This window comes from Brienomyrus brachyistius, chromosome 1, assembly GCF_023856365.1.
Source record: "Brienomyrus brachyistius isolate T26 chromosome 1, BBRACH_0.4, whole genome shotgun sequence".
Classification (NCBI taxonomy): domain Eukaryota; kingdom Metazoa; phylum Chordata; class Actinopteri; order Osteoglossiformes; family Mormyridae; genus Brienomyrus; species Brienomyrus brachyistius.
In genome coordinates, this window is record NC_064533.1 from 22,338,467 (window position 1) to 22,351,722 (window position 13,256).

At 42.7% G+C, this 13,256-nt stretch overlaps 1 long non-coding RNA gene across 2 annotated transcripts; it reads right to left on the reverse strand.

Annotated features, from left to right (window-relative positions):
* Positions 1-1,652: 1,652 nt before the first annotated feature.
* Positions 1,653-11,764, reverse strand: LOC125704986 (uncharacterized). 2 transcript variants are annotated; one of them, XR_007381317.1, is made up of 6 exons: positions 11,241-11,753; positions 9,956-10,100; positions 8,699-8,795; positions 7,869-8,298; positions 6,104-6,312; positions 1,653-5,570 (listed from the first exon to the last, which is right to left on the reverse strand). It is a non-coding gene; the product is annotated as an uncharacterized LOC125704986 (long non-coding RNA). The 2 variants fall into 2 exon arrangements; XR_007381316.1 differs by having other exon boundaries at positions 6,104-8,298; positions 11,241-11,764.
* Between the last annotated feature and the right edge of the window lie 1,492 nt (positions 11,765-13,256).

The window sequence follows — 13,256 nt, forward strand, 5'->3', positions numbered from 1 at the left end:
ACAATTATAGTGGCCGACCAGAGCTTAGTGATTATCCTGCTAACGATGTGATTGGTTTAAGGAGCTGTCAATTTTGAATGCTAGGTTGTGAGGTATGTGTACTTGCTGCAGCAGCTGTTTTCCCTAGCAACCGTCATCCACATGCACAAGACGATGCTTGGGGCAGCCGTCTTTAGTGTGGAACGCGAGATTGAAGATGGTTAAATGACCTACAGATTTCAACTTATGTTTAAACAGATTAGTATGCTTTTAAATATAAGCTTTTTATGAAATCTGGGTCACACTGAATAACAAGTCAAATAGTACAGAACAAGGTTCTCTAATCCCAGCACTGCACATTTTGGGTTTCTCCTCATTTAACACACCTGATTCTACTTCTCCGCTTATTACCAACCATTTCTTGAGCTGAACCAGAACTAAGCTGTCCAGGATTGGGGCTGGAGATTATTTTAGTTGTCTAGCTTTACTACAGTAGATCCTGATTTAATATGAATTTAGAATGGTACAAATATGTTTAACTGATCTGGATCTGGGGGGTTCTGACCAGACAAGACCTGACAAGGTTCAGTGTCCCCCCTCCCCCAAGATTAATAACTGTCCACCACAGGACCCTCCCCTGGATGTTTGACACATCGCTCATTCAGCTCCAGCTCCAGTTACTTCGGTGAAGAAGGTCCATATCATGGAACATCCTGTTTAATCTTGCTATAATACCGGAGCTCCAATGTCCGCCCTACATCTTCCACCACCTTCTCTCGGTCTCCATCATCTTCACTGTAGAAAGACAGCATATCTCATATCCCACAGTGAGCAGTGCGCACTGACAGTAACTGCAGACAGTTCTCTGGAATTGGGATACAGAGGCTGACAGCTCTGTAGACTGATCAACAATTTAGCTCATATGGATCAATGGTACATCTCTATATGTCGAATACAGTTTATTTAAATTGGTGTGCCAACCAAATCAGGTATGTTACCTGGAGGAAAGCAATGCCATCCTCTTTGTGTGAAAACTCATGCAGCTTGTTGATCTCCTTGATTTTAATTCAGTTTCTCAATGCAGTCCCCAGGGATCCCCAGAAAGCCCACATTTTTGCTCCCTTCCAGTTCCCAACACACCTGAACCAGGTATTTGGTGTTTCTGATTGTTTGGTTCAGGTGTGCTGGGAACTGAGAGGGAGTCCTCGAGGACTGGGTTGACAATGGTCTGTACTGATGTTCTTTTTCATCTATCCATGCATGGGTGAAAATAGATGGACAGACGCCCTAGTATTGTCAAATTTTAAAACTGGTCAATTAAGTGACCACTTTGAAGAAGGAATTAACATGAAGTACATTTTGCAGAATGCTGACAGCTCTCACCACTTCTGTGGAAAAAGTCCACATGACACTGAGCGTCTCAGATACGGAGGAGTTCATGAGGCAGTTTATTAGCAGACAAGGACAGAAGACAGCTGCTTTGATATCCTGACCATTGTGCTGTATGCAGTTTAACAAAAGAGTGTACAAGTACCTGATTTGTTCTTAGCCAAAGATTTTTCTACATCTTTTCTGGATAAACAACGACGAAACATAACAGTCATAATTATTGTGTAATTTAAGAAAGTAGTTTTATTTTGTTCACATAATAATAAAAAAATATTAGTGACAATCTTTACTTTTCCTCTTCAGATACCTTCTGCCTATGTTACTGCAGTGTGTGATCTGGCTCCGTCCTGTCAGGGAACGTCTGTAAATCTGCACGGGTGTGAAAGGCGCAGACCACAGCCTCCGATTCAGTGTGTTTTATGTACAGCTTTACATTTTCTTTGCGCCTTATGATTGATTTCCACGCTTAGTTACCGTTTCCATTCTTGCCTTGCTTTAGTTTCCATATTCCAGCCATGATCTAACTGCTTATCCAGGTTAGGGTCAAGGGGATACCCATTATTAAAAGAAAATATCCAATGGGAAAGTGAGAAAAATATTTATTTGAAGGGTGCCCATGTAAATGGAAGTAAAAGTTATGCATTCATTTGCACATTCTACCTCAAACAAGTAATTAACAAATTACCCAACAAAAAAGGGAAACGCCCCCTTATGGAAAGTGCTTGTCCAGTAAAGTTGCTTTCCTCATCATCAGAGCTCTGTTCATCATTTCCTACTCGCCGTTCGCAATTCTTCCTTTTAAGTAGTGCCTGTACAGCATCTTATTATGTTCGGCACATTGCTAATGACAGGCCATATATTGTATAAGTTCATTTGCAGCATAACACTATTTTACTCAATGAAGTCATTAAGTGCAGCCATGTTTGAAGCTCTGAGGACACAGATGGTGTCTTCACTGATCTGTAACAGAAGTTTGCTTTTTTGGGGGGAATTGTGGGTCACAGCTAAAGCTGGCGCCACTGACGATGCAACTATCTACAGTCACTGGAAGTCATGAATTACTGTAATTGTCTTATATTTTATCGGGACTTGCAGTTATTACCTTTTAATCCACTTGAAAATGGGACTGTGAAATAAGTGCAGAAAGGAAAGTGATCGTTAATGTGCAATTTTACATATGGGCTATAATATATGCATATGCTGTTCCTACACGAATAGACAAAAATGTTAGGTCTGTGCTTTATTAATGAATGTCCTAATAAAATATACAGATTTAGATTAGATTTAAATTAGTTTCATGGGTTCCTGACATGACTTACCTGCCCTGACAGTTTTGCATTTATTAGATAAAATCTCTTTGTAATCTACTGCCCACCATGTAATCATAGTCCTCTATCATACAAGATTTTTTTGGGAACCCTGAAATACACGGCATTGCCTTTGGCCATTTTCCCACTGAATTCACGATGTCTGTTAAGCTTCCTCTTAAACGGTACCTGGCATTTACCCAACAAAATGAAGGCCTATCTTATACTAGTCAATTAAATCGCAGATCAGTATTCCATGAAGTGGAAAATACCGTACACTATTTATCCGACTGAAATCTGATCATTTACCCCGAATTTGCGGAGCTTTGTACCTTGAGCAGGGCCCCAGACAAAAGTGTAACATGCTGTTGGAACATGAGTGTACTGTTCATATCCAGTAGATGGCACTATTGCTCCACATGAGAACACATCTGTTTTGCATGGGCTGGTATTCTCTTGAACTGACACATATAGGGATCATCTCCCTCCACCCAGTACTCTTGTTGCAGTGTTGTGGGATTGTGGGATGGACTGAGGGCTGTGGAGGGGGAGAACAAAAGACTCAGCACTGGGTAGTGAGTCAGCACAGGGCACTAAATGTTTGGGCAGGATGGTAAAAGTCAGCAATAGGAATATATTTTTTTTACTCATGGTCTGGCTGCCTCAATGGGCTTCTGCAGGAGTACTAGGTTTCCCAGAATGCCCTCTGCTACTCACCAAGCTATGCCATTTAGACTCTCTATCTAGATCCCTGTTGTTAGATCATTAAGTAGACAACTGGACTAAATAGAAACCAATGTCAGAATATTGCACTACCTGAGGTCAGAAGTCAAAGTTCAGTGATGTGTCGAGTTCTGACAGCATATACAGTTATTAACACGTGTAGATCTGTGTGTGGATCTTGGCCTTGGAACTTGACCAGTGAGCACTGCCGGCTCTCACATTCCCCAGTCAGCATGACTTGTCTCTTGAGTTTCTTCATCCTGCTGTTTTAATGTCCCCAGTCTAGTGGTTTGCATTGCATCCGCGTTAATGCTGCCTCCACCCTGGTCGCTTTCCTCTTGTCAAGAATTACAACTGAAATCCTGAGAAACTATGGATGCGTTTATGGAAACTGTATGTCTGTGGAAATGTAAGATCGGCCCGCTTGGGGTCATGTGACGGAAACTCTGTCCCCCTCTGCTTCAAAGTTCCCACGGGGCGCGTTCCATCCGGCCATGTTTACTCAGGTGTGTTCTAGTTCACCACAAACGGTCACCCCCCCCCCACCCCCCAACCACAGCCCTAGGGGGTCTGGAATATCCTGAGGCCTTGTATAGAAATGCAGCCTCCGTGTTGGTCCAAAACCCACCCCCACAAACTGTGCCTGCACTTCTTATATTGTAAAATGAGTATTATAGTTGTCTGTCGATTTTTGTAAGTGGAAAAGCAAATGTAGTCTGACTTGATGCTGCCGTTACATTTATGGGCTATTTTCACATAAGACAGGAAGGAGATTCTCTCCAAGTAAAGATCATCCAGACCATAGTAAACACACGAGATACTAAAATATATATACACAAGCCTTGAAGACTGCAACCGCCGAGTGACGGTTCTCTACCATGACATGATACTTAATGAACCTTCAGAGTAAACCTATGATCACTGTCCAGTTAGTATTCGGAAGATGTCTAAGTTACAGAACAAACAATGGACTTCTTCAGCCACATAAAGAGGCAACTTTCATGGAAATGCCATGTGGAATGACAGTCTTTATTCCTGACCTTATATACCACCTGACGTTATATACCACCTGACCGTTCTATACCACCTGACCGTTCTATACCACCTGACGTTATATACCACCAGACCGTTCTATGCCACCTGACCTTATGTACCACCTGACCGTTATATACCACCTGACCATTCTATACCATTTCCAGCTGTGTTAGGGGTACTGTAATTGAGGCATGATGTCATCCCAGTCATCATTCTCACATGAAGGGATTAAAGTCTGCATGTAAGGATCACCCCGGTAACTATAAAGCCCTCGTTTTCCCAGAAAACAGATTTTGTAGAATGGATTTGGAAAAGCTTAAGTTTAAGCTATTTTTTCAGCTTATGCATTTTAATAAAGTAGAAAAAAAACAAAACAATTCCCAAGCAGGATGGCCGTTCTGATGAAAGCTGCAGACCTTTTCTGCCAAGAAACAAAATCTAGCATTGATTTTTCAGCTGTGGCCTCAGACCTCTCCAAATACCTCTCTGTAATCAATCACAAAAATGTGCATGGCGCATAACCAAATGTCTTCATTTACCAATTCAGAAACAATTAGATAAGTTTTGCCGCGGGGGGGAGGGGGGGGGGGAATAAACGGGATAGAGGAAATCACGGATTAGCTCAGTTCCGTGCATTTTTCAAATTTGCCTTCCCAGCATCAATCCTAGCTCAGCAACATGCACTCAAGTATCAGAGAGATCACATGCTCATCCACTACAGGGCAAATACAGTCACACACTCATAAAGGCCAAGGCTATGAATGCGCAGAAGAGTCTGGAAAACTCTTGTGCCTAAAATTGCCAGACCGCAAGCTTATAACCATGAGAACCAAACATGTGCAAAACAAAAGCAAATGACGTTTCATTATCATGTTTAAATGTGTTTAGATATTGATCTAAAACGTATATTTTTATGCAGTCAGATTGCTGAAGTTATACTGAATAAAGTGTTAAACTAAATAGCGTGAATTATATCTGCATGGTGATTAAACACAGGAAAGGTAGGACATGTAGATGAAGGTAACATCAAAACATCATCTTGTCCTCCATATATCAGCTGGCCCTACAAATGATGAGGTCCTTAGTCAGCCTCTTGTGGTTTCCACAGCCTGCCAGATCCAAGAGCTGGCACTGATGCTGAAGGCGAAGAGCAAAGAGGACAATAAAATCTCCTGTTTTGCCCCACAGCACCCACCTAGGCAAAACCATTCAGCACTGCCAGTCAAATTCTGCTAACCAAAGCAAAAAAACACTGAAATAAATTCATAGTCGATGTGGGCATATTCGGAGAAATGTGCCCACAATGATGAAAAATCTCTCAATGGAGAACGGGCAAGTTAGGTTTGTCTATGTTATTATATGTCTGAGTTACTTTTCTTTGTGGTGAGATTACCTGCTTTCAACCTTTGGCTTGTAGTATTTTGCTGGAAAATATGATGAGAGTGTGGCTTGCTAGGTGGTAAAATGGCAGCAAGTGTTTGGATTGGAAGGATTGGTGAGCTTCTTTGGTTTGTGAAACAGTGGGCAGCTCTGTTAGGCTTTGAAGTAGTACTGGCCTTTGGGGTGTGGTGTAATGCCTAGCTAATCATTTTGAGGCTGTCTGGGCAGGGAAATTGCATTAGCTTAACAGTTTACCTTAATTCCTTCTGCGAAGACCCATGTTGACTTACCCATGATGCTCTGGGTGAAGTAACCAGAAGATGCTGCATACTAAGGATGGATGGCTGTGTAGTGTGTCTCATCAACAGAGGGTGGAGTCATTTATTCGAGGAGTCAGCTCTTGGACAGGAGACTGACTTGGCCCTAGAGCACCGTTAAATCCATCTGGTCCTGGATCCGGAGCAGGGAATTGCCGATGAGCCTCCGTGGCCAGCGAGGGCTAGAGAGCATCAGAATAGCTCAGTGACTTCCCAGTGCGATCCTGCTTTAAGCTCTGGGATAGTCATTACAAGACCCCATCCTTGCTCCCCTAAAACTCACATTCAAAAAGAGAAGTGTTACCATGGAGAGCACCCGGTCTTTATGTTGCTAAAACAACTGACGCAACAGTAAAGCAGAAAGGATAAAAAATAAAGACAAAAACTGAAAAGCACTAAGTCAGAGGTGAACTGTATTAGTGTGAACCCACACAGCTACGCTCTCTGCCTTTCCTTCGTGCTCCTTTTGCGCTACAGCAGATGCCGCTGTTTTATTATATTTTGGCAACGATGTTTTGCTGAAACTGACTGGAATATTTTTTCTTGTTATTGGCCTAGCAGGGAATCTAATGTTATTATTGTAATGGTTTTTTTCCCCAAGTATTTGAGCTCCATTTTTGTGTTTTTAATAGTGGATATTGGACGATGAACAGTGGATTCCATGATTCCATGCTGGGTGTTTGCTGTACGTACCACCCCCCCCACTCCCCCCACCCCCCAGGCTTCGTCCATACCATGACCCCAAGTGTCCCTCACTCATTGGATGATGTGATGCTCTTCTTGCAGCATTTGTCTGCCACGTCAATCCCTTCTTCTTCTTCAGCCATGACTTTTGGGGCAGCACTTCCACCGGAGGCAGCACTCAGGCACACTGCACCTAGACTGTGACCTACAGTGCTTTTGAACTGCGTTTAACGCAGTAATATTAATACCCTACTTCAGGCCCTAAACCGTGTTAGGTTTTCACTTCGGGAGCTGCTTTGTGGCAGACTATCAGAATGTTCTGGAAACAGCAATTAGGAAAATACAGGAAACAAACCCTTTCCAAGAACGATTGGGCTGTAAACCAGCTAATAGCTAAAATAAATATGTCTGCTGAGTTCAGAACCGTGGCGGGGGGTGAGGGGGTGCCCAGGGGTGCATGATTCATAGCGTTTTTCATCGCTGGTTATTCACGGGCTGAATAGCTAAGAAAAAAGGTTCAGCCTTTGGTTTTGGCAGCGAATGATGTAACCTTGGCTTGGAGAAAATGTCCATTTGACTTATATGCTCTGAAAGGAAGGGCTCAAAACTCATGCAAATGTTAACATTTTGAATGTGCTGTTTGTCTGTCTAATTTGCACAAGTGATGATGTTGTGTGAAGAAAGGCGCGCTACTTGGATTCATTTGGAGGTCAAAACGAAGAGTTCATATTGTTGGGTTTCCACACACAAGTGCAGTGTGTGTGTGTTGGTGTGTTTCCATGGTTATGACTCTTTTTCCAGTTCTCTGCCGTTAATCTCCACATCATTCAAATCTGTACACAAACAATTGACCTACTTTGCAAGCCTCTACATTTTTTCAGGACGATAATGTGCCATTAAATCTATTTCATTCCAAAAGTATAACCTAACAACTGAACCTCATTACCTTGATAAACAACACAGCCAAAAAAAAAATTAAGCAATGACATCGGAGAGTTAGGAATGAGCCACTGCGAGGACACACCCAACTGGGCCGGTGGGGAGGGCCATCTACCGTGTGGGGGGGGGGCCTGGTTCGGCTTGTGGTGCTGCTCTTAAAGCCATCTGGTCCTTTCCCCTGGCGTGTGACTCGGCGGCCGTCCACGTAGACCGCTCCCCTCGGTTTGTGCAGGTGTGAGTTACGCTGCCTTATAGGCTGGCGGGGGGCCATCGGGCGCTCTGATTGGCTGTTTTTACGCAGTGCCGACTGAGTCTCTCCGAGGCACCGGGTCAAGGAAGGTCTCATTTGCAGTGGGGAGGAGGGCAGTCTGCATCTGGGAACCTGATTCCCGCCATTTCCCTCCCAGCGGAGAGAGAGAGAGAGAGAGAGAGAGAGAGAGAGCATACAAGGGTCACAGAAGGGTGCAGGGTGTAGTCTAGTAGGCTATATCGCTTTCGACAAAGCTGTGGTCTGGAGACTTGTGGTTTCTCTTCTCATGGTGACTCTGGGAGAGAGAAGAAATGACTGTTTACAGACACACAAATAAAATCTGTTCTCATACACACAAACATGACGCTTGTTGTTGGAGTTTTACTGTAACTGCCAATGTGTGGGAGTTTAATGCAAAAGAAGCATTACTCCATAGACTGGGATGATAATTACACTGTTTTACAAGAAAAGACCGCTAGATGTCAGTATTGCACCACAAATTCATTTTCGAGCTTCGAAGTATTTACAGCCAAACGTCTCTGGGAATGCTGGTATAATTACAGCTTATCTAAAACTCATCTACAGTGTTTACAACTTACGGCTTCTTTTGAAAAAAATTCAGTTGTTTTTCTCTGTATTCTCTCCTGTCTCCTGCCCCCCAAACCATCTGGATCATCAAATGGGCCCAGACTCACAGTAGTGTCCGGAGAATGGATCCACATGTCGACAGACCCCTCAGTCACTTCCAACAGCTGGATAACTGCACTGTGATCCCTCTCCTCCAGCTGTCATCTTTAATCAAGATAACAACTTTATAAGCTGTATACATTTACATTTGTTATTTCTATATTATTTTTATATATTGTCCAGCTGCGTTTCCTAGTGCTACATGTTTGTGTACTATAAAAAAAATCCAGTTTTTGAATACTAATGATTTATTTGTTCGTTTGTTTGTTCGTTTATTTAAAAACTCCCTTTAGAAAAACAAGTATGAAACACTGCAAACCACTTTTTGGCTTATCAAATAAAATCCGATTATATATTAATATCATATAATGCTGTTAGAATGATAATAATGAATAACCACTGTAGGCGGAAAACAACTATACAACAAACAAACATATACAAACACAATATCACAAACATAAAGCAGTATGACTATATAATAAAAGATCCCGCCATTATGATGGAGAATGCGGCTTCGACGGCTTTCCGTTTTAAAATCCTGTCTTCAAAAAAGGAAGTGTCCTGTTACTATAATCATCATAAACAAATTCATATAGATAAACATATAGCAAACATATAAATAAAGCCTCCCAACCTTGACCAAGATAAACATTTAGAGGATGGATGGATGGATGGATGGATGGATGGATGGATACTAACAGCAGGGGGCAGTGTATTCCCGCGGTTCACAGAACTCCTGTCTCTGCCCAAACAGCATATGCCAAAAACATAACACAACAAATACAAATCTGTGAAGCCCTCTGAGCTGCTCCGTATCCTGCAGGGGCCGTTCGGAGAGACACCCTTTTGTTGAATGCAGATCGATGACATCAAACGTTTCACACACTCCGGTAATTTGACAACCAGGAACATTTGTGTTGAGGAGGCAAAAGGCCCTCTGAGGATTGCTGGGTTGCGCGTTTCCTGCTCCAGAATGTTCTGCAGTCCATTGGGTGTTTCTCTCTTGGCCTGCAGGACTCTGTGTTAGATGCTGAAATGTGTAGCCTGCAAAATCCATCACAGCCCTAGGGCCTCTAATAAGGCATCTTCCTCCGTCTATATTTCTGTCAGAGAAAACCCGCCATAAGGCACAATGTAATGGAAGCCTATTGCCACACCCATGTACATCAACCTGCAATTTGATTGACAGTCAATGACACAGCACCCACTCACATCCATACTGCTGAGAGGCACTCGGAAGTGGGCGTGCATACTCAGGGCTTTACCTGACTGATCCCGCCCCCTGACCTTTCTCTGCTCCACGCATGGGAAGACAGAACCTTCATAGTGAAGAAACCCAACTCTTCCAGATGAAAGACTCCAGTGGCCATATCGGTCTTCCTACAGCATCTGTGGTACATTTGTGCTCTTCTGTATGGTCAAATAAAGCAATGGGATGTCATCTACTCAGATTCCCTTCTGACTGACAGATCTTATAGTTTGATGGCTTCCCCTGTCTGTCTCTTGGGGCAGCGAGCTATGAGCTGGTCATGCATCATTGATACTTTATGAAGCTTTGGCAGAGATCGGTGCCCATTACAAACCACAGAGAAAGATCAGTGCAGCTGGATGTTAAAATCATGGAAAGCAAGAATCACCTTTAAATTAAATACAGATTGAATTCAAATCCATATGCACTGTGCAACTAAATATTCTGGTTTCAAACTTCACGACAGGTTCATATGGAAGGTTAGCCTATCAATGAAGGAGTCAATAAATGGTGCTAGAGACAAGATTCTGCTTCACACCTACGCTATCTACTCTGTGTGTGGAGAATTTGCATGTCCTGTCAACTCCAATGTGTCTGTATCTCATGAGGAGCAAGACGGGATAGGTGAACAGAGAAAATCCCCACAGGGATGAATAAAGTATGTCTGTACTATTCTATTCTCATTGGAAGACATATGGCGTAGGTTGGCAAATGGCAGCTCACAGCCCAACTAGAAAAATATCTGCCCCCCTGGAAGAGGTTTCCATTTTTAATTTTCATTAGCCAGGCTCGCCCCCTACTCGACTCACCTGTTGTATCGCTGCTAGTCTCCAAATTTCAAGAATTTCAATAAACACCATTGTAACACACCAAAAGCAACTTAATTATATTAACACACACGTTTCCAACCATTCAAAAACATTATCCAGACATAACGTTAAATAAAAATAGTAATAACGTCTGTTAGCGTCACAAACATGCCGGCATAGAGCGGGGAAGCAGGCACAGGAGTCGGGGCAGTCGGGTGAACACGGGGTTTATTTGGAAAAGACACTTTCAGGAATACGGAACGACGTCAATGACCGGACTGGGGAAACATTCACAGACACTCAGTTAAATACACAGAGTTGATTAACGCAACTAGAAAGAGCTGATAACAAGAGGATTCCACACCAGGCGTGGCACAGAGGAGGATCGGGACAGTCAGGGCATTACAGTTAGCTTTTCAATATGACTCTGCACTTGTTTACAAGTTTGTTTACATGTTATCTGTTTGTTTACATGAATAACATAACACTCACCACACAAAGTGTACTGATCTCGGCATTCATATCTCAGCAATTGTCAAAGCTTGATATCCATCAAGGGCGTTCGCTATGAATACAAGCTAAAATACTCAATTTCAGCACGCACAATGAGCCTACACACGATTTACAGCATTCGATACTAGCTCTTGGTCTACTGAACAAAATCCACTCAGTCTACACTGAATGGCAAGACTTTCCAGCCAACCACCTCGTGACATGGAGACTAACGACCTTCCCTTTTGATGGACCTCTGGACCACCCTCCCTTTCCACCTCTTGGTGCTGTGGCACCAGGAATGATTTAAAACTTAGGATACAAAGCCAGGGATGGAATTAAGCAACTTTTATTTTCTGTTTTTAAGACTGGATAAAATGGAGGTGGCTGGTGACATGTTGCCGTTGCTGAACTGATCTAGAAAAGATTTATATAGATTTTTCCCAAGGGTTGCAATATAAAGTTTTTGTTTGGGGGACAAAAATCTCCAAAATGCTTATAATGCCAATGGAAACCCAGGTTAATCTGTCTGTGAGTGCAAGTTTGTTTACAGTTCGAGTTATCCATGTAAGTAAATCTTCTAGAAATTGGTTTCTACTTGGTTAGCATCTCGTGACTGTCAGGATTTAAAATAGAACATGTTTGTACAAGTTGTTTTGGTGTTTTAAAGATTTTATTTTGGGAGGATCTGATTGCTAGTGTTGTTTTCAAATAGGAGCCGTAGGCTAAAGGGCTACAACCTGTAAGATCGTATCTCACAAAAGGTAGAATTAGACTGTAAAACCACTTCAGGAATTATATACTAATTTTGATATTACTTATTTTAAAAACAAGTCATTCTTAAAATAATAAATTTTCAAACAAAGCCTACTTAAAACATAACTGCAATTTTTTTGCATCTGTAAAACTGTATTGGCCAGTGGTTGAAACTAATTTCAGAACTTGGCATGAACATCTAGCTGTAATACTGGCAGGTGAGTGCAGAGGGCAGTAGAGTCCAAGGCAAACTGCCAGGAGAAACATATTTTGTGAGGACGGAACCAGCATTAATGTTGCTGCAGTGATCTACCCATCCCTTAGGAGACGGCGTACGTTTATGATATAAGCAGCGCTGTCGGTTTGCACAGCTGTGCAATCCACACGCTAATGGATTTTACAGCTGAACCTCCTCTTGTTTTTACTCTTCATTCCATGGCCTGACGTGAGCTGTAACACACAGGGTGATTTCGCTTGAAGTTTCAGACATAAAAGGATCAGTTGTAAGCAAACATTAAACTCAAAAGCAGGACAAAGGAGTTTAAATGAATTTTTCTTTTTTACGTATGAGTTCCATGGTCTGAAAATCAATTTTGGGAGCAGATTCTTCAAACGATAGAAGCTGTGATTTTTTTTTTCAGACACAAATAAGGAGGACAAGACAAAATTCACCTGAGCAATTTAAGCTCATCCTTATTTATCAAGATCTCACTTTTGCGTCATGTCAACTTGTAGGTGTCAGCTTGAAGCTGCTCGTCCTTCCGGCTGAATATCCCAGGCTGACTGGGACTGTGCTGGACACCAGCATAAACACTGCAGACTGTGGGTCCTGGTTCACATCCAGCACTCACACTGTAGAAGTCCCTGGTTTTATGTACTGACTGACACGGTACGCTAGCAGGCTGGCTGGATGGCCAGCGATGTTACCGCACACTGCACACTGCATTCTGAAGAGGACCCCACCCGTGTTTCCCAGGTTAAACTGAGAGACGGCCATGATCGGGGTGTTGAAGTAACCTGTACAAATGTTCCGGCTGTCTGCCCAGATCGTACCCAGCCTAAGAAGCTCTAAGAAGCTCTGTTCAGTCTGTTTATGGGTCATAATATGTCTTAACCTGTTTGGTGTATGCTCCGTCCCACCATGGGGTGCACACTGCCTTATGCCCAGAGATATAGGGTGTCAAGGTGGCTTACTGGATAGCACTGTTGCCTCAGACCTTGGGGAATAAGGGTTTCAATGTTGCCTCCTCTGTGTGTGTG